Raw genomic sequence first — 23337 nt, forward strand, 5'->3', positions numbered from 1 at the left:
TGACAATAAAGTATGTATGTATATATGTATGTATGTATGTATGTATGTATGTATGTATGTATGTATTGATTGATTGATTGATTGATTGATTGATTGATTGATTGATTGATTGATTGCATTTTTATGCCACCCTTCTTCTTAGACTCAGGACGGCTTACAACATGTTAGCAATAACACTTTTTTTAGCAGAGCCAGCCTATTGATCCCACAATCTGGGTCCTCATTTTACCCACTTCAGAAGGGTGGAAGGCTGAATCAACCTTGAGCCGGTGATGAGATTTGGACCACTGACCTACAGATCTAGTGGCCTGCAGTACAGCACTCTACCTGTTGTGCCAACCCAGCTCCTGGTGGTCCCACCTTCTAGTCCCACTTTGGCCACAAAATTGGATGACTTTGAGCCAGTCACTCTCCCTCATCCCTAGGAAGAAGGCAATGGCAAACCACAATTGGAAAACCATGCCAATAAAATTGCAGGGACTAATCTCCAAGAATCAGAAGTAATTAAATAGAAGGAGATGAGGAACCTTACACATAAAAAGTCACAAATTTATGACCTAAGTACCAATGGTGGAAATGTTTACAAGAAAAAGGAGAAATAAGTTTTAAAAACAGGATGGAAATCAATAACAAAGGTTCCCAGGTACAGATGTTTTCAAGTTTGATTCCAGAGTGCTTGAAAATTAGAGAAGTTGTAAATTTCAGCATAGTGGTGTCCTAAATAGTAATAACATTTAGACTTATATACCATTTCACTCAGAGGTGGTATTTTATTTAATTTTTTAATTTTATTTAATTTTATTTATTTATTTATTTTATTTATTTGTTTTCTCATGCATATATTGGTGGCATACAAAGATATAACAATTTTTATATACCAGATACCAGTAAAAGAGAAACATTAGGACAGCAGATGGAAGGCACCCTTGTGCACTTATGCATGCCCCATACTGACCTCTTAGGAATCAGAAGAGTTCAACAGTGGGATTACCATGACCTAGATCAGTGTTTCCCAACCTTGACCACTTGAAGATATTTGGACTTCAACTCACAGAATTCCCCAGCCAGCGAATGCTGGTTGAGGAATTCTGGGAGTTGAAGTCCAGATACCTCCAAGTGGACAAGGTTGGAAAACACTGGCCTAGATTATTGAGAATCACCATAGATAGAGTAGACAATCTGTTAAATCAGAAGGAACAGCTGGGAAAGAACACAATTTGATTCATTTCCTCCAGATGTTGTGGAGTGATCCAACACTGGAGGTTTTTAAAACAATATTGGACAACCATTTGTTCAGAGTGATATATGGTCTTCTCGTTGAGCAGGGGATTGAGCTAAAAGACCTCCAAGGTCCCTTCCAATTCTTTTACTCTGTATTTGCCTCCTTTATTATTTTACAAACAGAGAGAAAATGAAAGTTGCTATCATAATAAGGACCTATCATTATAAATCTGATATGTGTCACCTAGAGGTTCTTCAATGGGAAATCTTGTTGATTCCTATAAAGTGCTACATAAAAATCTTTCCGCCCTTTTGAGTCAGGCAGGGAATATCCTACATCAATATTCTTCAGTGTTGAAGGCTTTAAGATGTGCCGTGAGTGACGAGATTGTCTCTGGCCAATGTTATGAATGATTGAATTGGTTCCGAGTCTGCGGAGAGGGGCGGCATACACATATAATAAATAATAATAATACTAATAATGACTGAACATGGGGGTTTTCTAAATTTTTTAATAATTTTGTATAGTTCTTTTTTAAAATAATTGGATTTCTTTACATATATTGCTTACATTTATAATGTTGTATGCCACCCTAAATCTGCCTTGAGAAGTGCAGCATAAAAATCTCATAAATGAATGAATGGATGTGTGGACTTCAGCTCCCAGAATTCCCCAGCCAGATGTTTTAAAAAATGCCATGTGGGACAATGTTTCTCACCTGTGTATCTTAAAACTCCCAAGGATGAGAAACGCTGTTGCACATGACTTTTTTTAAAAAAAAAAAGTTCATGCTTCTAGTTTGGTTTTCCCTCACCAAACCCTGTGTTTTCACCTCTAACTGAGTCAAATCACAAACGGAAGTTAAGTTTCTATTCAAAGCACATCTGAGTTCTTTTTCTGAAGTTATGAATCTATCACTGTAAAACTTTGTCTCAGATTAGAAGTTTCAGCTGCAGCTTTTGGTGTAAACAGGATACATCTGTTTTCGGGGTGACTTGCTGACAAAGAATGAGGAGACCAAAAACTGATGGTTTCGGCCATTTTGTCATGAACAGCGAACATCAGGAAGAAATGGAGTAATCAGAGTTTTCACTGCGGCCACAATAAATTATCTCCTGGAAAAATAGCATGTCATAGATTAAATGTGCACAAAGTTGTTAGGGTTGAGGTTCTCAACAGTTAGATGCTTTTTCTACTTTCCAGTATATATATATATATATATATCATTTGTCATCAACGGAATGTCCCATATGGCTCATATTCTTGCTTGGGGGGGGAGGGAAGGTAGCAAGATGGAGACTACGCAACCACATATTTAACAGAACCATGAGTCAGGTTATACATTTAAAAATATTTTAGCCCATGAGAGAGAAAACATTTTATCCACTTTAAAAAAAATAAAATAAAAATCTATCATTTGATGATTTTGGGGGCAGGATTGTTCATTTCTGACACTTGGAACACCTATGTGGACGTCCTTGTTATGTGGGAATGGATAAATATAGAAATTTATGTTTTGAACCTCTGATTGTTTCTATTGACTTCCCCACCTAGTATAAAAAGGGACCCAGTATGCCTTTGTTTTAAAACAGGACCTCAAGATCCAAAATGAAGTCATGAATGAAGGAAAACTGGGCCCTATCTAATAAATTGTGAGAAAAATAAAGTAAGGAAAAACAAATGCACAACATAGCTGCCTGTCCTAATGTCCCCATGTATTCGTAACCATCTCATGTACTCATAACCATGTTTATTCATATTCACAATCATGTTTATACTTTTACTGTATTCATATATACGCTTGATAAAATAAATAACTAAATAAAAAAGGTGATACCAGACTCAGTTAGCAACTGTGAGAGGGATCTAGGAATCCTAACAGACAATCACTTGAGTATGAGACAGTCATGTGCTGCAGCGGCCAAAAATGCCCAGCCGGCGACTTACCAGGATTTGAGGCAGGGCCAGGGAAACGCGGCCCTCGGTATAGCCACCATCTTGAATGGCCGGGATCTTGTGAGATTTCACGAGATCCCAGCCATGCCTTGTCATCGGCACTGACCTATGATGTTGCCGGGGCGGGGTCTGCTAGCCCTTTATAAAGAGCTGTGCAGGCTCAGGGCTTCCTTTTCACCCCGGACAATGAGCAGGCAAACATCCGTCCGCCCTCCCTGTCTGTCAGTGTGCTACAGGGGTCGCCCTTAGGAGGCCGAATAGGAATTTTTGGCGGTCTCTGTATTTTTCTGTGACCGTTTTTTTGCCTATTCCACACTGCGGTGTGGGACTGATGGTTAGGGGGTGTTTTCACTCCCCGATTAGTTCTAATTGGCTTACCTCTGGTCATTGGGTTGGCAGGTTGGGAGCGGAAATCGGGAGGTGTTTAGCAATTGCGTGTTCTCCGTTGGGCATCTTTGGGGATGATTGGCAGACTCTCTCCAAGGGCTCATGGTAGCTTTTAAACTGGCCTGAGCAATTGGGGAGAAACTGCCTCTGGGTCTCGCCCATTTTAATTCCCTTTCAGGGATTGGATGGCGAGACCTCCCACATGCATGGCATGGCTGGGATCCAGGTGAGGGCGCGGCTCCTTCACCTGGATCAGCATGGAGCTATGCCCTAAGTTGCCCCAGAAGTTTTTATTACGTCATTTCCACCCTGGAAGTATTTCAGTTGACCTCTGCGGGTCCATGTTAGGTTGAATTACATTAATTAATTTAATTAATAAAAATGACCCAGTTTTAAATCCAGCTCTGTGTCCGCATTGTTATTCCGCCTCTGCTGCAAAGCAAATACAACCCTAGGCTGCATTAACAGAAGGATAGAATCAAAGATCATATGAAGTTTTGAACAGCGCTTTATAATGCCTTAGTAATAATGCCATCCTTGGAATACTGCATTCAGTTTTGGTGATTGTGATACAAAAAACATTTTGAAATTCTAAAAAGAGTGCAGAAAAGAGCAACAAAGATGACTAGGGGTCTTGGGCTAAAACAGCTGCAGGAACTGGGTATGTTTTGGTCTATCGAAGAGAAGGGCTGGGGGTAGCATAGTCTTTCAATATTTCAGGAGCTGTTATAAAGAAGAGGGGGTCAACCTGTTCTCTCAAGCAAAAGAAGTAACAGATAGCAACTTATCAAGGAGAGAGAGCCAACTTTAGAACCAAGGAGAAATTTCTTCACAGTGAAAACATTTATTTTTTTATTCATTTTTTTATGTCGCCCTTTTCCTCACATTTACAACATGTTAGCAATAGCCCTTTTTAATAGAGCCAGCATATTGCCCCCATAATCCGGGGCCTTAATTTCTCAGAAGGATGGAAGGTTGAGTCAACCTTGAGCCAGTGGTGAGATTTGAACAGCTGACCTACAGATCTACAGTCAGCTTTAGTGGCCTGCAGTACAGCACTCTACCTGCTGCGCCACTCTTGGTTCCAATTAACCAGTGGAAGGGCTTGCTTCCAGAAGCTCAAAATTTTCAAGGAGAAATTGGACATCCATTTGTCTGGAATGATGTAGGATTTGTAGAATGAGTAGGTGTTGGACTAGAAAGCCCACCAAGGTCCCTTCCAATTTGGGTATTCTGTATTTTATTCTGTGTAGCCCAGATCAGAAGTTCCAACCATGAGTACTAGCACTACTGTAAAGTTACGGAGGCAGAATCTTGTAAAGTTTGAAAGGATCTTTCCCTTCCCTTACATTTTCTATACCCCTCTTTTTCTCTAGGCTTTTGGCCTTCCTTTTATCTTCTAAGATATCCAGGGGTGGGCTGCTACCTGGACGAGGTGGGAGACACAGTGGGGTAGGAAAAATAGAGCTCTATCCCAGAGCACCCAATTTGCACTGAAATATGTTGAAAGAAAATGCATAAGCCACTCCCACTGTGTGGTAGTAAATATTTTGGGAGCCCTTCACTGAAGATATCCCTAGATAACATTACATCTCAGCAGCTGGATAATAAATAGGACTGTTGGTGTTTTGCAAACTAGAAGCCTGGGATCTGGGTGTTATGCTGAAATGATAGACTTATTATCTTTATTGTGTTTGCTTTACTTTATTGTCATTGCATCCCTTACAACGAAATCGAATGCCATTTTCAGTGTACATTATACATATAAAAAACCCCACATCCTTCATTATATACCATTTATTTTTTTAATGGCAATTAATGACAATACATGGTCTCCTTTTGTCCTGCTTCTGTTTAATAATGATGGCAGCCTGTGTTAAGGTATTGGGAAAACAGAATAGCAGAGTTGGAAGGGACCTTGGAGGTCTTCTAGTTCAACACCCTGCTTAGAAAGGAAGCCTCACTTTGGACCAATGGTTATCCAATCTCTTTTTTAAAAAAAAACAACTTCCAATATTGGAGCATTCACAACTTCTGTAGGCAATTTGTTCCACTGCTTAATTGTACTAACTATCAGGAAATTTCTTTTTGGTTCTAGTCATATTATTAGTATTAGGTCATATGACATTTATTTATTTATTCATTCATTCATTCATTCATTCATTCATTCATTCATTCATTCATTTATTTATTTATTTATTTATTTATTTATTTATGGACTCAGGGTGGCTTACAACAGTGATAAAAATACAATAAAATCGATACAAAGATAAAAGAAGTCGAACATTTCTAAACTAAAACATTGTAAAACGAAACTCCATAAAGATAAAAAGTCACCATCATACACATGCACACCATTCATAAAATTGGCCTTATAAGTTATATAAGTTTATATAAGGCATTTAGAGGAAAGATTAAAGGAGCAAAAGTGACATCATAGGTAGGTAGGTAGGTAGGTGGATGGATGGATGGATGGATGGATGGATCAATGATAGATGGTAGATTGATGATGATGATGATGATGATGATGATGATGATGATGATGATGATAGACAGACAGACAGACAGACAGTTTTTGAACTAAATTTCCATCGGCCTGCAGAAGCTAACCTTTAAAAGTTATGCTTGATGAAGTATGCTACCACATGTAGAGTTCCCAAGTATACCCCATGTGCATTCAAAACAGGAAGTATGGCTGAAGAGAGACAAACATCACCTTTACTTCCTCTTCTTTCTCTTGCTTTAAGCAATTTCCTTCCAGCTTGATATTTCTTTTTATCGGCTAATTTTAATATTAGAAGAGGCACAAACAAGGCAAAAATATGTTCACAGTAAACAAACAGGCATCTTCACAAAAACAGAGAGTCTAAATAAGCATTCCTCAGTTTTATCAAAACATAAACAATCACGAGCTTAATCCAGTTAAAACTGGGGGACGGGGAGAGACAATTAGTCACACAAAATGTGTGTGTGTTTGTGTGTGTATGTTGTGAGTAGTATAATGCTATTCCCTTTCACATTATGCAATAATGCACATTGTCCCAAAAGTCATGGGGGGAAATGGAAAAATGTGGTTCTACTTGTGTGAATGTCATAGCCACACACATTTGCCATACAATCCCCATTCATTAAAATCCATGTTCACCCACTAAAACATTGAATGCAGTTTGCAGTGATGGAAATTTTCCATTCCAGGGTGGATAGTTATATAAATTGATTTTTTTATCTGCTCTTCAGAATGGGATATTGAATGTTTCACTGAATGAAAGTGGGAACAATCTGCACAAAATCTTTGTTGACTTGGGATGACTTGATTCACATGTTTCAGGAGTCAGAACCAGTGTTGGGCTGGTAGGGTTTTTCAGGGGTTTGGGGAAACCTCTAGCTAAAATTCCATGCATCTCAAAGGATGCCCCAAATCCCACTGCTGGCTGGCTCTATCCACCCTACTCCTCCCCTCCCAGGAGACCCCATGCAGGGTAAGTGTAGAATTTTGGATGCAGAATCTTGGGGAGGGTGAAAAATGGGCCTATTGAAAGTTTGGAAATGGGCTTATTTCCAGCCTTCCTGAATTTCCAATAGGCCTGTTCTGGAGCCTTTCCTCAAGCCTCTGGGAGGGCGAAAACAGCCTCCCCAGGCTCCAGAGTATCTCTGGTATTTGTATTTGTATTTATTAGACTTGTATGCCCCTCTCCGAAGACTTGGGGCGGCTAACAACAATATAAAAAGACAATGTAAACAAATCTAATATTAAAACAATCTTTAAAACCCCAATTTAAAGAACCACTCATACATAAGAGCATACCATGTATACATTCTATAAGCCTAGGGGGAAGGGAAATTTCAATTCCCCCATGCCTGATGACAGAGGTGGGTTTTAAGGAGCTTGCGAAAGGCAAGGAGAGTGGGGGCAACTCTGATATCTGGGGGGAGCTGGTTCCAGAGGGCCGGGGCCGCCACAGAGAAGGCTCTTCTCCTGGGTCCCACCAAACGACATTGCTTAGTCAACGGGACCTGGAGAAGGCCAACTCTGTGGGACCTAACCTGTCGCTGGGATTCGTGCAGCAGAAGGCAGTCCCGGAGATATTCTGGTTGGTTATAGGTCATAACCAACACTTTGAATTGTGACCGGAAATTGATCGGCAACCAATGCAGACTGCGGAGTGTTGGTGTAACATGGGCATACCTTGGGAAGCCCATGATTGCTCTCGAAGCTGCATTCTGCAGGATCTGAAGGTGGTTGGAAATACCTTCAAAGGACCTCCAGAGCCTAGTGAGGTCATTTTTGCCTTCCTGGATGCTTCAGGAAAGGATCCAGAGCCCAGAGAGGGCAAAAATGCAGGAGGCCGAGTTGGTCACACCCACCCTGACCCACCCAGCAACTGGGCAGAGAACCCCTCGCTAAAAATTTTGAAACCCACCCCTGGTCAGAACCCAGATATTTAAGGCAAAAGTGATTTCTAATTCTAGATCTCTATAAAGTTCATTTTAAATAGGATCTTTGGAGAGGGGCAACATATAAATCTAATAAATTATTATTATTATTATTATTATTATTATTATTATTATTATTATTATTATTATTATTTAGGGTAGTCCTTGTTGTAATCAAAGGAGCAGAAAAATGTTCAGCCTTTCATAATGCAGGGAAGTTCTAACTTCCAAGTCCCAAGTGAAACATGTTTTTGTCCAATAAATCTTCAAATTCTGGTTTACATATATCTACAGATTGCACCAATTGCTCATTGTTATTTCTTTCCTTCACCTAGTAGATTGACGAAACTTTCCGTCTCCTTGATATCATAAATTGAGATTTGCCTTTCAAGTAGATTTTTTATCATATATAACATTCCAAATGTGGCCTTGGTAATACAGTACTTAGAAGATTGCCTCCAGTTTTGGTCACCTTAATAGAATAGAATAGAATAGAATAGAATTTTTATTGGCCAAGTGTGATTGGACACACAAGGAATTTGTCTTGGTGCATATGCTCTCAGCGTACATAAAATATTGAGCAACAAAGATGATTAGGGGACTGGAGGCTAAAACATAGGAAGAGCAGTTACAGGAATTGGGTATGTCTTTTTTAATGAAAAGAATGACCACGGAAAACATTATAGTAGTGTGCCAGTATCTAAGAGGCTGCCACAAAGTATGTCTGTGGGTCAACTTATTCTCCCAAGTATCTGAAGGCATACCAAGAAGCAATGAATGGAAATCAATCATGAAGAGAGCCAGCCTAGAACTAAGAAGAAAATTCCTGATATTGAGAACAAGTAACCAGTGGAATGACTGGAATGACCAGTGGGTGCTCCAACACAGGAGGTTTTTAAGAAGAGATTAGACAACCATTTGTCTGAAATGGTATAGGGCTGTGATGGTGAACCTACGGCACACATGCCACAAGTGCCACGCAGAGTCATATCGGTGGCCATGCGAGCTCAGATTTGGCATGTGTGTGTGTGTGCCAGCCAGTGATTTTGGGACCTTCTGGGCCTACTGGAAATTCGGAAATAGCCTGTTTTAGCCTCCAGAGGGAGTGGGGAAGGCCCGTTTTTTGCTTTCCCCAATCTCCAGAGCCTTTCTAGGAACCTGGGGAGGGCAAAAATGCCCTTCAACACCCCCTGGAGGCCCTCTGGAGGCCGGAATTTGCCCATTTCCCAACTTGGATTGCATTGGCTTTTTTGGCTGCTGCCACTCATCGTTAACTATTGGCTGTGTCTTGAAAAATGTCAGCAAATAAACCAGAATGGATTTGGAGATGAGGTTCCCAAGCCACAGTTAGGGTTTTAATGTTTTAAAGACACAAAAGGAGGAATTAAGCATTAACCCTAGCTCAACTACAGGCCTGTTTGGACAGTGCGTTGATGTTAACACTCAATTTCCAAGGTTTTATACACAAACAAGAAGACTGCTTCAATTTTTGTAAAAATATTCTGAAATACCAGAGGGCAAAACAAGAAACAATGGGTGAAAACTAATCAAGGAGTGAAGCAATCTAGAACTAGGGGGGGGAAACTCTTTTTAAAAAGAAAAAATAATGTTTATTAAATATTCACATTTTATTATTATTATTATTATTATTATTATTATTATTATTATTTATTGGATTTATATGCCGCCCCTCTCCGCAGACTCGGGGCGGCTAACAACAGTAACAAAACAGTATAATCCAATACTAAAAACAGTTAAAACCCATTATATAAAAACCAATCATACATACAGACATACCATGCATAAAATTTTAAAGGCCTAGGGGGAAAGTGTATCTCAATTCCCCCATGCCTGGCGGCAGAGGTGGGTTTTAAGCAGCTTACGAAAGGCAAGGAGGGTGGGGGCAATTCTAATCTCTGGGGGGAGTTGGTTCCAGAGGGCCGGGGCCACCACAGAGAAGGCTCTTCTCCTGGGTCTCGCCAAACAACATTGTTTGGTTGACGGGACCCGGAGAAGACCCACTCTGTGGGACCTAACTGGTCGCTGGGATTCGTGCAGCAGAAGGTGGTCCTGGAGATAATCTGGTCCGGTGCCACGAAGGGCTTTATAGGTCATAACCAACACTTTGAATTGTGACCGTAAACTGGTCGGCAACCAATGCAGACTGCAGAGTGTTGGTGTAACATGGGCATATTTGGGAAAGCCCATGATTGCTCTCGCAGCTGCATTCTGCACGATCTGAAGTTTCCGAACACTTTTCAAAGGTAGCCCCACGTAGAGAGCGTTACAGTAGTTGAGCGTCGAGGTGATGAGAGCACTTACTTTTTCCTACCGGATCGGTCCCAGAGGCCCATATGGGCGCGCACGCACATGTGAGATTTCAGCAATTTTCGCCTGTGTCTTTGATTCTGCACATAGGCAGAAGCAAAAAAAGGCTGAAAATCGCCAAAATCCCGCACGTGCAGATATCCTCGTGTGAGATTTTGGTGGTTTTCACCGATTTCTTTGCTTCTGTGCATGCACAGAAGCAAAATCTCACATGGGGTGCATGAGAGTGCACAGGGGCACGCATGCATGTGTCAGGGGTGCACAGATATGCACACATTGCCATTTTCGCTACTGTAACAGCGATCCCAGGCATACCGTGGGCAGCCTCATCACTGGAGACTTTCAAGGAGAGACTGGACAAACACTTTTGTCTGAAATGGTATAGGGTCTCCTGCTTGAGCAGGGAGTTGGACTAGAAGACCTCCCAGGCCCATTGCAACTCAATTATTCTGTATTCTGATATACAACATTTGTCAGCTTACTGATTCTCATATTCCTTATGACTGGTCAAAATTGAATGGGGTAGTTGATTTAACTAGGAGTTGGACTAAATAACTTCCAGGTTTCCTTCAAACTCCTATTCTATTTATTCTAGTCTAGTCCATTCCATTCTATTCTCCCAAAGATGCTTTTTCAAGAGGAAAATGGACTTTCTGGGTTTTCTTTCAAGATGTTTCTTGGAAGCTTCTTGGATGAGAAGTGAAATGTCTTCAAAGGAAAAACAGACAGTCTGGTTGCCTCTTGAAAAAGCACCTTTGGGACAAACATGATTCATTCTATTGTATTCTATTCTATGCTTTCCTGATTGGATTCGATTCTGTTCTTTCTTGATTTTATTGTTTTCTGATTCTATTCTTTCCTAATTCTATTCTCTTATTCTGTTGTATTCTTCCTCTTGGATAACATTGCAAAATTGACTAGGTAATTTTTTTTTTTTACAGCAACAAATATTTACTGGTGTTGTTGACCAGTTTAATTAAAATCTGGGTGTTTTTTCTCAGTTGCTGAATGTTTGGACCTCTAAAAGAGAAAGAAGGGAAGTTCTCCATGGTTGAAAGCCTTTCACAAGGCAACTTTGGGAACTCAGACCACATCAATAGGGTCTTTTTCACACCTTCTATTCACACCTTCACGCCAACCCCAAGGATGTTACTAACTGTTAATTTTTGTTTTGTTTTTAAATAACACATCCTAAAAACGTGAGCAAAACTTTGAAGGTCCTGTTACTCAAGGACATAATTCTCAAGGAGGAGAAGAATCCAGTCAAGCCACAGAAGCCCAATGGCGTCCCTGGCATTTGGTTTGGTAAGTAAAAAAGAGGTATTCTTATTTGACTTTCGGCTTAACTTCTGGGAAGTTAGAAATAAATGAGACTACTGGGAGAATGGAAACTTTCCTGGAATCAAATGCCACCTCTGAGACAAGAGGTCAAGGTAAGATGTCTTGGAACAAGATTTTGAATCTGTCATTTTGTTGGATTTCTTGTTATTGTATTTAGTTGTCCTAGTGTTGAAGACTAGTAAGGCTTGTTGTGCTCTTCCTGTACTCTTCATATGTGCTTCATATCCACCAAAGGGACTGAATGTTTATGGTAGGACTGTGTAGTTAATTCTACTATAGTACCTGAAAATCTCAGTTGTACATCCTGGCTGAGAACATCATTGATGGAAGAATTCTCCCTAAAGCTAAGAATGGGGTCCTTGCCTCCTTGAAGGTGATCACATTTCAGTAAGGAGTTAGCAGGAAGTAAAGTTGTATCACACAACTTTGTCCCTCCACCTCCTTGGTTAGTCTAATGCTAAGAAAAAATACATTTAGGGATTTAGGGAGCCTGCCATTCATCTGGGATACTTCTCATTCCTAGTAACAGAAACAGTGATGGAGCTACTGCACCATTGCTGATTCCAAACTTGACAAATTATTTGACCCTTCAGATCAGCAGCAGACAAACTGAGCATCTGGCAGTAGAGTTACCCAAGGGTCTGTCTAGGCTGATGCTTCATTGATAAACTTCTGGTCATCAAGATTACAACTAAATTACAATAGTGATAGCTTCTTAAAAGTCTATCCAAAACCTCAGGTTTGCCCAGATGCATTCTAGAGCTTCAGTCAAATTATTATTCCTGATTCCTGAACATTAGCCATAAGATAAGCTACCTCTTGACAGACAAAAAATGTGACTCTCTGCTCAAAGTCAAGGAAGAACAAGTTTAAGTTCGGGAACATATGGATTAGTTCTTAGATAGATAGCATTAAAATAATCAGCTTAGCCTTTAGATCTGTTGGAAATTTCTTGAGCCTCTACCTGAGTGATGCTATTCAAATAAGGTCGTGGGAACGTGAGAGCTGAGTACTAGGGTTAACAAAAGTTTGTGGGAAGCAGCAATGCTTACCCCAAGCCTCCACCCCAACTAGAGTTTGGGATTCATATCAGCTAGTAGGGAGCATAAGAGCTTATTCCAAGATTTAGGGTCAACTGAAAGGTTTTTCTATTTCCTAGCTTATCTCCTAGCTAAGCTTGGAAGAAACAGCTTAATGGGGCATCTACTGTTATCCCATAGTGCAAAGCTTGGGTTCATCTAAGCTGGGGGAGGGGGTTTCAGGTTGTTTTATCTAAGCCTGATCCTCAGCTGATATTTCCTAGTCCATCAGACTGTTACTTTTCAATGAAGCAAGTAGGAAGCTACAAGCTTCCTAGCTAAACTCCACGCTCAGCTGGGACATTTTTTTTAACCTCCTAGCTCACTATTATGATTCAGCTAGGGATCAAGCAGGTCAATCAATATTTTGTTTTGCTTAGTGCTTCTCCAGCTTGGCAATTTTAAGATCCCTGAACTTCAGCTCCCATTTTAGGAGCTCAAGAAGTCCACATGCCTTAAAGCTGGCAAGGCTTAGCTTGATCTGCAATCTGGGGATCAAGTATCTAATGAGGATTAAGGAAGCTACCGAGCATTCTCTGGACTTTAGGCTCAACCGAGACATTTTTCCCAGGGGTTTTCTATGCTTTAGAGAAGATATTGAAGAGCTGAGGGAACTAGCAATTAATCTCATGTTCAACAGAGAGCTTTATATCCAAGGACTATGAATTTAGATCAATTAATGGGCTGAATTACTCCAAGATGGATGCTGAGGTTTTATATTTTTAATTCCCAGCTAAATGCTAGGATTTAGGGAAGCTAGTAGTGGACAAGGCAGTTATTCCAAGCCATGCTTAACTGGGAGTCTGCTAGTTGGGTTTAGTATTCAGCTAAGCCAGTCAGTAAGATGGAAATTTGCTACAAGTGGCATTCTTAACTATCAGTTGCTTGATCTCCATCTGAGCCATGGAACTCAAACTGAACAGGGAAGCTGCTTGTTCTAAGCCTGAGGTTTGGCCAAGACATCCTCAACCATCTGACTGAATGCTACAATTCAGGGCAGCTGATCCAGAAAAAGTAGACTTATTCCAACTGGGAGATTTTTTTTTACCTCCTAGCTTACTATGGTTCTGTAAAACTGGAGGGGGGGGAAATGGAAGCTTGCCCCCAAGCTTCCAAATCACCCGCTTAGCTAGTAGCTTTGTGATAACTAGGATTTGAGCAGCGGGGCTCATATGAAGCTTGTGGAGAGCAAAAGGGATCCCCAAGTATGTGCTCCAACCCTAATACTCCCTAGAAAGCTAGGGAGGCTGGTTTGAAGCAAGGGAGCTTATGCCATGCTTCATGCTAGGAGAATTTTCCCAGCCTAGCTGAGTGCATAGGGTTCTGCCAAGCTCATCACAAAGAAGAGAATTAGCTCATTGTCTGCTTCATTCCTTACATATAGTGATCTCTTTGATCATTCTCCAGGAGATGAGATGAGTTCCTGAAAGGGTGAGGGGCAAGATATCCATGACTCCTTCTTCACATCCAATGTTTAGATAGAAGATTGATATCCTTCACATAGAGAATGTGAAGGTTCCAATAAGCTAGCAGGGAAGGAAAGTAATGGAGTAACAGTTCCAAGTTTGATTCTCAGCTAAGATGTTGCTATCAGCAGCTGCATGCTATGATTCAGATGAGCTAAGGGGCAGCCAGGAAGCTCCTACAAGTCTCATGTGTAGTGTGGAGTATCTTGATCTCCATGTTGAAGTCTAGCTCAAATAAACTAGTGTTTATTGCATGTTGAAGTTTAGTTCAAATAAACTAGTGAAGAACAAGGAGGTTACTCACCCCCAACTCTCAGGTTTCACTCAGATTTCCTCAACCATCTAGCTGAATGCTAGGAATGAGTAAAGCTAGCGGGGGCAAGGAATGACGGTGATGTTATTTAATTAATCATGGTGATCGTATAGGCCAGGTCTCTCCTCATCTTCTGATCTTGTTCTTTGGAACTTATCTCCTAGTTAAGGGGCTTAATTGGCCATCTCCAACTCTGCTGGACAGCTCAGAATGTCTTGCTCACTCAACTGAGAGCTTAGGATCACCTAAGGTAGCATGAGTTATCCAGGTCATCGTTGTCCCAAAGGTGATTGTCCCAAAGGTGCTTTTTTCTTCAGGAGGCAACTGGACTTCCTTGCTTTTCTTTTTTGAAGATGTTTTGCTTCTCATGCAAGAAGCTTCTTCAGCTCTGACTGGGTAGTGGGGAATGGAAGGATTTCACGGTCCACGTGGAATATAAATCCTTCCATTCCCCATTATCCTGTCAGAGCTGAAGAAGATGAGAAGCAAAACGTCTTCAAAAGAAAAAAAAACCCAAAAAGTCCAGTTGCCTCCTGAAAAAGCACCTTTGAGATAAGCTAGCATGGATCAAGAGGTTATTGGGAGATCCATTCCAACTGTGACATACAGCAGTTGAATGCTTTGGGTTAATGGGCTAGAAGAGAACTTCCTACAGATCTCACACTCAACAGGATGCTTTCGAATACCCTACCTTAGCCCTAGGAGTTAAAATAGAGGGGAGGGAGAGCCCCCTTCGAGCCAGGGTTGTTTCCAGGCATTCACATGAATGCTATGCTTCAGGTAAACTAGGCCATAGCTAGAAGTCCCATGCTCAGCACTAATCCTTTTTGTTCTCTTAGCTAAGTACTAGATGTCAGGCTACTGTAGTGAGGAATGAGAAGGCTGCTGGATGCTCTACTGAGAGATCTATTTGCCTTGAAATGGTACAGGGCAGTGATGGCGAAACTTTTCAGCACTGTGTGCCCAAACCAGAGTGCATATGCATGTGCATGCATGCGCACATACCAGAGTATGGAAAGCCTGAAGATCAGCTGGCGGGCGGACACATGCCTGTGTTTTGGCTGTTTCTTTTGCCATTTTCCGGACCATTTTTCAGGCTGTTTGAGAACCATTTTCAGGCTGTTTCTGGGACTGTTTTCAACCCAAAAGCATCCTGGAAAATGTCCTGAAAATGCCCCGGAAAAAAGCTGGAAAACACCCCCCCCCCCCCAAATGTCCCAGGATACAGACTGGGGACAGCCCACAAAGAGCATAAGAAATGCTCTGAAAAAAGACCCAGAAACAGTTTGGTTTGGGGCTCTTTTCAGGCCATTTTCTGGCACTTGCAAAGAAGAGCAGCTGGTGATGTGTAAATGCCCACAGAGAGGGCTGTGTTTGCCATTGATAACATGAGTGCCATAGATTCACCATCACTGGGTATAAGATTTCCTGGCTGAGCAGGAAGCTGGACTAGAATACCTTCCCTTCCAATTCTGTTCTGTTCTGTTATTCTCTTATCTTCCATCTGGATGTCTGATTACATGCTAGGATTCAGTGAAGCTAGTGAGAAGCAAGAGGGTGGAAGTTATTCCCAGCTTCGTACAGAACTGGAGATAACAGAATAATGGAGTTGGAAGAGATCTTGTAGGTTAGGGGTAGGGTTGTAGGTCATTTAGTTCAACATCCTGCCCAAGAGGATCTTACACCATTTCTGGCAGATGGCAGTCTAGTGTGTTCTTGATTGCTTCCAGTGATAAAGCTCCCACAACTTCTGAATGCAACTTCTGTTGATTGTTCTGTCAGAAAACGCATCCTTATTTCCAAGTTGAATCTCTCTCTGATCAGTTTCTATCCATTATTTCTTGTCTGCCTTTGGGTACTTTGGGAAATAGGTTGATCCCCTTCCCTCTGTGGCATCCCCTCAAGTACTGGAAGACTGCTATCATATCTCCTCTGGTTTTTCTCTTTACTAGATATTATACCTCCTACCTCTCTGAGGTCATTTAAAAAATCACCCACCTGCTTATTTCTGTAGGTCAAAATGCTGATAGGGACATAGGGAAAAGCTATTTTGTTTTGATCAATTAGCACTGCTTACACGCTGACTAAAAAGGTTCTTTGTGTTGGAGATTTGATGTTTAAATGGTGAGCCGAATCGTTGGGGTAAATATTTGCCCTAAAACACATTTGTCTTTTCAATGATGAGGAGGCTAAAAATATTAAAATGGCGCAATTAGTCCCTCCAGTTATCTGCTAGAATAGAAATGATAACCAATGATGTAATTTGGTTTCCTGAACATCCAGAAGCTCCTAGCATATAAATAATTGTTTGCCTCTCAGATGCAGACTGCAAGGAACTTGAAAATAATACTATAACTTAGTTTGTTAGTCTGGGTCTCCCCCTGTTACACCCAAGATGGCTCGCGCAGCTGCATTTTGAACTAGCTGCAGTCTCTGAAAATTCTTTAAAGGTAGCTTCATGTAGAGTACATTGTATTAATCAAGCCTTGAAGTGATGAGGGCATGACTGACTCCCGGTCCAAATGGAAGGAAGGCTGGTTGCGATTGCTTTTTTCTGCAATTCTAACTGTCCCTTGAAGTTTGTAGCTGTCCTCTTTGGTTGCTGTACCAAACAGAACAGTTACTGAGGTGCAAATGACTGACTCAATCATTCCTCTGTAGACTTGTATTAGCAGATCCTTGGGCAATCTGAGTTTTCTGAGTTGATGCCAAAAGAACATTCTTTGTTGTGCCTTTTTAATGATGGTTCTAATGTTAGCCATCTGTTTCAAATCCTGGGATATAATAGAATCCAGAAACGGGAAGGTCTCTACTGTTGATACTCCTTGTCTAATATTGCAAGAGGTGGTAGAATAGGAGAACTTCTCCTAAAATCTACTATCATCTTTACAGTATAAGATGTTCATCTGCAGACTGTTCTGGCTGTACCTCAGGGCAAATTCATCTACCTCTCATCTATATGCAGACTCATCATTGTCTCCAGTGAGATCAATGATTGTATCATCTGCAAGCTTCTACAGAGGGATCTTTCAAGATGCAGTCATTGTTATGGGAGGGGGGGTGTTGCTGTGCTAATTGAATGGGTATTCAATCTGATTTTTCCCTAGTTTCACCTGTTGCTTCCTCTTTTTTTAAAAAAAGAAAGTTTATAATCCCTCTACAAGTGCGGTCAGACACTTATAGAGGAATTATATTAGAGAGATTATATTACAGAGGAGCATTTCTGGAAGGGTAGTGTGGAATAGTGATCTAAAGTCTACAAAAAAGACTTTTACGTAAGTCTTTAGGGATTCAAGAGGTTGTAAGATGTAGCACGATACAGGGATGGGTTCCAACTTACCTCGCCAAAAAAAAAAATGGCGCTGCATGTGCAGTACCAGAAATTCAACTTCTGCACAGGCACAAAATAAAAAAGAAATTTTTAAAAAATGAAAAAAAAAACATTTTTTAAAAGATGGTGGCACCCACAGACCAGCACCAACAGATCATTGTGATGTCACCACCAAGTCGCTACCAGTTCAGGCAAACCAGTCCAAACTGGGAGGAACCCACCTCTGGTGCAATGCCAAATTGACATGCAAAGAGATTGCCAGATTCCTCTGCCGATCTCTTTACATGGTAGGCAAGTGTCAAGTGGTCCAAAAGTGGATCCATGATGGGTTTCAGGTGGGCCGGCACTAACTTTTCAATTGTTTTCACAACAACGGATGTCAGAGGAAACTTTCTGTAATCATTCAACTCCTTGATGGAGGGTTTCTTGGAATGACAATAGAGTATTTGATGCAAATGACACAACACATCTCCAGTGATTTACTAAAGATAAAGATGGGGATCGGTTGATCAACACAGACAGCAAGAGGGGGTTACCCTGTTTGGGCCTAGTGTTTTCCCAGACTTTTGTCTGTGAAACAGATCTCTTTTTGCAACCACTAGAAAAGTAAGGCGCAGAGGGATACAGATGGGTGTAGAAGACTTGGCTCTTGTTGGTGTATCTGAGATAGAGAGGGTAGTGATAGTTGACAGTGGTCTCCTCTCAAACCTACAGTAGAACACATTCAGGTCATCTGCCAGTTGTCAATTCTCTTTAGCAAGAGAGGAAGGTTCACTGTTGCCAATGATATTTTTTAGGCGTTACCACATATTTGCTGGTTCATTTTGTTGAGAGCAGATCCCTCAGCTTTTTAGAGTAGCTTCTCTTGGTTGCACAAATCTCCCTTGTTAATACATTCCTGGCCTGATTGTACACCATTATATCTCCTTTCTTGCAGGCTTCCATTTTGGCACAGTGCATACGTTTGAGCTTAACTGTAAACCAAGGTTTTATTGTTGCTCACATAGATGTGTAAGGTTTTCGAGGGGGCATGTAAGTCCTCACAAAAGCTAATGTTATGATGTTATCGTGCCAGCGAGTTCATCCAAATCCACTCTAGGAGGCTTCATAAAACTTTCAAGCCTGTGCATTCAAGGCAAGCCTTTAACGTTAACTTTGCCTTTTCAGTCCAAAATTTCACTGTTTTATTAAGTCTTTGCCTGTGAACAGATACAAGGTGAAACCTACAGTGATTAGACTTTTAATGTAGAGTAGTTGTGATCTAAAAGGTTCTTGCATCTTGTGAGCAGTTGACAAGCTGAATGTATCTTGGCAGCTCTTGGCTTAGGTTAACAATGTTAAAGTATCCTTTTTTTCAGCTCACAGGATTTTATTTATATATTTATTTTATTTGTCAAAAACATGCACAAGATAGCAGGTATTGGTATAAACATAAACATAAGCAAAGTAGGTACAGGAAAATCAGGACTATAGGTCAATAAGACAGGGACGGCAGGCACAATAGTGCACTTATGCACGCCCCTTACAGATCTCTTCGGTATGGGGTGAAGTTGTCTGCAGATAGTCTAAGATTAGGGTTTGGGGAAGAAAGCACAGAATCAGGTATTGCATTCCAGGCATTGATAACTAAAGTTGCATGTTATGCAGTCAGGTTTGGAGCAGTTTATATTGAGTTTGAATCTGTTGTGTGCTTGTGCATTGTTGCGGTTGAAGCTGAAGTATTCATTGACAGGTAGGACCTTGTGATAGAGAGTTGTTGTATATCTTTTTTTTCTGTGTTTCACTTCTCATCTTTATATAACAGCTATTCTAATAGCAAATCCTTCATAAAAATGCCTTACACTCTTTCCCTTTATCTTTCCCTTGATATATAATTTTTATGGTGTTACTAGCTAGTTTTAGAAAATACGCTTCCCCCCCCCCCAAAGGTTTCCACAATTTTGGCCTCTACTGTACCACCACCCCTTTCTTTTTAACCTGATATTTTTGCATCCTTTCTGCCCTTTGAATCTGAAACCCTGATGTTGGCAGGGGGTTGTTGTTAATTGAATCATTTAGCCATGTTTCAATGAAGCAGAGGGTTGCTGAGTTTTAAAAGTTTGAGCTGTTCCTATTTAAAAGGAGTAGTTGATCTATCTCATTTATGAGTGAGAGAAGATTAGTTAAATCTTCTGTGAAAAGGAATCTTAGTGTCCAACCATAGGAGCCAACAGTGTACAGCAGCTGCCAAGAAAGCCAACACAGTTCTAGGCTGTATTAACAGAGAGATAGAATCAAAATCACATGAAGTGTTAATACCACTTTATAATGCCTTGGTAAGGCCATGCTTGGAATACTGCATTCAGTTTTGGTCACCACAATGTGAAAAGGATGTTGGGACTCTAGAAAGAGTGCAGAGAAGAGCAACAAAGATGATTGGGGGGAGCTATAACAGATGAAGAATGCTGGTTATGTCTGGGTATGTCTGGTTTAATGAAAAGAAGGACTAGGGGAGACATGATAGCAGTGTTCCAGTATCTCAGAGGCTGCCACGAAGAGGAGGAAGTCAAGCAATTCTCCAACCCAGGGTAGAACAAGAAGCAATAGTTGGAAACTAAACAAGGAGAGAAGTAACTTAGAACTAAGGAAAAAATTCCTGACAGAACAATTAATCAGTGGAACAACTTTCCTCCAGAGTTATGAATGCTACAACACTAGAACTTTTTAAGAAGATGTTGGGTAATCATTTGTCTGAAGTAGTGGTTTCCTGCCTAATCATGAAGTTGGACTAAAAGACCTCCAAGGTCCCTTCCAACTCTGTTGTTGTTTTTCTTATGTCAAAGATTATGGTTATGATTATGATTATGATCGTGTTCATGATTATTATTATGATCACAATCACAAATACATTTATGATTGTTGTTATCATCATCATCATCAAATACAGTAAGAAAAAGGGAGATATTCTTAAATGCCCATCCTTTTCCTTTTCTTTTTTCTCTTTTGCTTCTTTCTAAGTATCGTGCTGAAAGAGATAACTGCTATTCCCTCAGTCACAATTTTCTTCTCCTTTCAAAAAAAAGGAGCTCCTTGTTATTTGAAGTCTGCTATCCTGGTATTCAAATTCTCATCTCTTTTGAGTGTGAAATTCACAGAGTCACTGGAAATAATAGAACTACTAGAGAACATGTCACCAAGGTTGCCATCTTTTCAGTACCATAATTTTTTTCCCTCCATCTTAAAAGCATACATACATAACAACACACATACTTTCAATGCATAACAATATGTTTGTAAAATCTCCTAAATCACATTTCAAATCACAAATTATTCAGTCTGTATAAGAAAAAAAGACTAAAATATAATTTCAATAGCTAATTTTAATTTAATAAATGACAAGCTAAGCAATTTTCTTAAATTCCCTTTCCAACCTATTCTAGTTTAATTTTAATTATATGTTACATTTATTTATTTATTTGTTTATTCAATTTTTATGCCGCCCTTCTCCTTAGACTCAGGGCGGTTTACAACATGTTAGCAATAGCACTTCTTAACAGAGCCAGCCTATTGCCCCCACAATCCGGGTCCTCATTTTACCCACCTCAAAAGGATGGAAGGCTGAGCCGGCGATGAGATTTGAACCACTGACCTTCAGATCTACAGTCAGCTTCAGTGGCCTGCCGTACAGCACTCTACCTGCTGCGCCACCCCGGCTCCTATATTTATCTAATGGTGCTTCTTTTTCTCTTTTTGTCAGCTGGGTTCTCTCAATCATATTTCTCATTTCTTTATCTCTCTTATATTAAATTTACATTAACTATTTTATCCATTTTAATTTTCAGTCCATTCATAAAATTTCCTCCAAATTTTATAAAACTCCCAGCATTCTTTATCTTTAATTTTATTTTCCTTTTTGTATCCTTAATTTTTAATTGTGAGTCTATTCATTTCTGTACAGTCCATAATTTTCCCTAGTATTTCTCTTTCTGTTAGTATTCTATTCAACTTCCAATTATGTGCATATACAATTGTGGTGACAGTTACTATGTGAACAATTAAATATATTTCTTCTTTATTAATTTTTTCTGGTAGTATTCCTAATAAAAATATTTTGGGTTTTGAGTCAATACTTTGTTTCAACATCTTTTCAATCCATATTTGGACCTAGGGTTGCCATCTTAATGGGATATAAACTCACTATCTTCGCTGTGTTATCGTTATCTTCTTCTACAGCTTCAGCTACAGCTCCAACTGTATTCCCACTGTCTCCTTGTAACCAAGACGTTACCACCGCTTCCCAAATTTACATCGGTTGTCTCATCAAAGGCTTCTTTCCTGAACCAGCCACAGTGCAATGGAATTCAGGCGCCATCACCAGCGGAATCCACAGCTTCCCTCCAGTTTCGTCCTCATCCAGCCTCTATACTCAGACCAGCCTGCTCACCCTCCCCGTCAGCCAATGGCAATCCGAGTTATTCCAGTGCAACGTCAACCATGCAGCCACCAACACCAGAATTACCAAAAAAATTGACCGTGAGTCTAGTAAAGTTATTATCCTTTTTCTCTGCTCAAAGGCAGTTGATTTGTCAAAGATGAGAACATCCAAATGGGAAGTGGCAGGAAACAATGATAATTGTGAAGATACAAGCAATCCTCGGCTTACAATCGTTTAGTGACCATCCAAAGTTATAATTGATGTGGGAAAAGTGACTTATGAATGGCCCATTTTTCATCACATACAGTGATTGCCACATCCTCATGGTCACATGATCAAAATTCATATTCCATGGCTCACATTTATGATGATTGCAGTACCCTAAGGTTATTTCTCACATTTTGTGACCTTCTGACAGGCAGAGTCAAGGGGGAATTCAATTAACAATGGTGTTATTAACTTAATAACGGTAGTAATTCACTTAGCAAGTGAATTCTGCAGCAAGAAAGGTGGTAAAAGGGGTCAAACCTCAGTTTAAAAAATGTCTTGCTTAGCAATATAACTCATGGGCTCAATTGTTATGAGTTGAGGACTACCTGTAGTCTCCTCAAAAGGTACTTCTCAGGGATCATTTTCACTTACCTTCCCTAGTGGTTCACAAATATGAGCATGCGCGATCTCCACACATGCGTACAGCCATCTGCGCTTGCGCTTTACTCCAACACATTTCAGCACATGTGTCCAACCTGAAAGACGTGCACAAACTGAATTGCATAAAACCAGGTGGGTAGGTAGGTGGGGCCACTTTCAGTTTCCACTAAAGGTTTGGCCGAACCAGACAGAACCAGCTGAATATCACCTCTGGTACTTTTGAACCAATATCAGGAGGAAAGACAGGAGTACACATCACCTGTTGGAAAAAATTAAGGCAAACATTGATTGATATAAACCAGGAAAGCAAGGTTTGAAGGGGGGGGGGGTTGGAAGGCAAAGTGAGGTTCAGGTAAGAGATCAAGGATTTTCCAAGCCATGAAATTCTTCAATCAAACATTCAGGGGGGAAAGGC

The 23337-nt window shown here is 40.5% G+C and overlaps 1 gene segment (V, D, J or C); it reads left to right on the forward strand.

The window, feature by feature from the left end:
- LOC139154462 (Ig gamma-2C chain C region-like) overlaps nucleotides 1–23337 on the forward strand; it is a 96410-nt gene that overhangs the window by 68584 nt on the left and 4489 nt on the right. The window contains exon 2 of the C gene segment in view: nucleotides 22070–22369.

This window comes from Erythrolamprus reginae, chromosome Z, assembly GCF_031021105.1.
Source record: "Erythrolamprus reginae isolate rEryReg1 chromosome Z, rEryReg1.hap1, whole genome shotgun sequence".
In the NCBI taxonomy this organism is placed as follows: Eukaryota; Metazoa; Chordata; class Lepidosauria; order Squamata; family Dipsadidae; genus Erythrolamprus; species Erythrolamprus reginae.